Consider the following 2,500-nt stretch of genomic DNA (forward strand, 5'->3'; position numbering starts at 1 on the left):
AAAACATGAAGAAATAAAGAAAAAAATGACTAGTCATCCTCATCCTCTCTCACTGCCCTGCACCACCTTATGGTACTCGCACGGTCTCGGTCCCTCCTTATTCGACTACTTTACCGTCGTCTTTATCTCCCACAGAAACTAGTCATACAACCTACCCCTACGCCCCAAAAACCCAACAAACAAAAAACCCCAAAGCAAAAACAAAACTAAAAAACAAATTTACCGTATCTGTTAACACTGAATTTTCATACTGCTGTTAACAACAAAAATTCCCATTTGCTAGTTTCACGGTATTAGTTCAAAGAACGTTTTCAAATTTTTCGAAGAATTTTATTGGAACTTTACTGGAATTTCTAAAACAAGCAAAAGCGAATATTCTTCTCGGTTGCTTCGGAATTATCATAAGCTCGATAGACATTTTTTTAATATCTGAGAAAGATTGACCAATGAACAGCTAAGTCACGAAATATTATTACATGTGTGTGTGGTGTTGTGTGTGTGTGTGTGTGTGTGTGTGTGTGTGTGGTGTGTGTTGTGTGTATGTGTGTGTATATGTGTGTGTGTGTGTACTTACATATGTCTAGGTGATAACGTGTATACATATATATATATATATATGTGTGTGTGTGTGTGTGTGTGTGTATATGTGGAGGCGCAATGTCTCAGTGGTTAGGGTAGCGGACTCGCGGTCGGAGGATCGCGGTTTCGATTCCCAGACCGGACGTTGTGTGGGTTTATTGAACGAAAACACCTAAAGCTCCACAAGGCTCCAGCAGGGGGGTGGGTTACGGCCCCTATTGTACTCTTTCGCCCCAACTTTCTCTCACTCTTTCTTCCTGTTTCTTGAGTAACGCTGCGATGGACTGGCGTCCCGTCCAGCTGGGTTTGAAAAGGGCGCAAAAAAATATGTATATATACACACATTCACATATGTGTATACATACATACATACAACATACATACATACATACATACATAATAACATACACACACATACATTAGACGAAGGCGACGCTGTGTAGTAAGAAGCTTGCTTCCCAAACACATGGTTCCAGGTTCAGTCCCACTGCGTGGTACCTCCGGCAAGTGTCTTCTACTATAGCCTTTTGAGTGGATTTGGTAGATGGAAACTGAAAGAAGCCCATAGCATACACACACACACATGTGTATATGTATATGAGTTTTGTGTGTGTGTGTATGTGTATTTGCCCCCACCTCGCCTGGCAAGCGATGTTAGCGTGTTTACGTCCACGTAACTTAGCGGTTCGGCCATATAGAATGATAGGATAAATACTAGGTTTAAAAGAAACGCACTGGTCTCAATCGATTCGTCTAAAATTCCAACATGGCCATAGCCTAGTGATTGTAAATGATAACAGGTATACATGTATGTAGATTGTATATACACCTACATTTATATGCACATATATCAATTAAATATATACACATATGCATATATATGGTGTCTATATATTCTTTTATCCTTGTACTTGTTCCAGTCATTTGATTGCAGCCATGCTGGAGCACCGCCTTGAAGGTTTGTAGTCGAACATATCAACTGTTGGACTTATTTATTTTTAAGCCTAATATTTATTCTGTCGGTGTCTTTTGCCGAACCTCTAAGTTACGGGGGCGTAAACACATCATCAGTTGCCAAGCGGTGATGGTGGTAGTGGTGGTGGTGGTGCTGGTGGTGGGCACAAACACAGATACAAAGACACACACACACACACACACACACACACACATATACGACGGGCTTCTTTCAGTTTCCGCCTACCGAATCCACTCATAAGACCTTGGTCGACCCGAGGCTACAGTAGAAGACACCCGGCGAAGGTGCCACGCAGTGGGACTGAACCCGAAACCATGTGGTTGGGAAGTAAGCTTATGCCTATATGCATGTATGTTTGTGCTTGTATAGTACGAATACAATGGCTACAGGGCAACTGAGATTGTCAACCTAGATTTAGTATAACTGCTAATAACAGACAATAAAACACGGATTAAATCTTACTATTTTTATCCTCAAAAAAGATAAGACTTATTGTTGTCATTCTGCACAGTCATTCACAGAAGGTTTCTTTCATTTTTTCTTTATCTTTTGAGACGTTGGCTAGGCTGTGTGGTTAAAGAGCGCGCTCTGCAACCATGTGGACTGTTTTATATATATATATATATATATATATATATATTATATATATAATATATATATATATTATATATATATATTATATAGATCCGTTCTGTCTGTGTGTGTGTGTCTTCTAGGATCTCGGCCATACTCCATCCGATTGCGCTCAAATTTGATATGTAGATAACGACGGTATCAGGGCGTGTTTAAGTCTTGAAAAAATTTCAAAAATCGATTCCAGGTGAGAATGCGATCGATAAAGTGAATAAAATCGTTTTTCTTTGGAATAGAAAAAAAAAGTCTATCTTTATTTCTTCTTTTGTTGGTGTCTTAAATTTAGGTTAAATCAGTGTTTCTCAAAGGGGA

The 2,500-nt window shown here is 39.4% G+C and overlaps 1 protein-coding gene across 1 annotated transcript in view; it reads left to right on the plus strand.

Annotated features, from left to right (window-relative positions):
* Positions 1-2,500, plus strand: part of LOC118767738 (fat-like cadherin-related tumor suppressor homolog) — a 65,461-nt gene that overhangs the window by 11,916 nt on the left and 51,045 nt on the right. The window lies entirely within an intron of this gene.

This window comes from Octopus sinensis, linkage group LG24, assembly GCF_006345805.1.
Source record: "Octopus sinensis linkage group LG24, ASM634580v1, whole genome shotgun sequence".
Taxonomy (NCBI): Eukaryota; Metazoa; Mollusca; class Cephalopoda; order Octopoda; family Octopodidae; genus Octopus; species Octopus sinensis.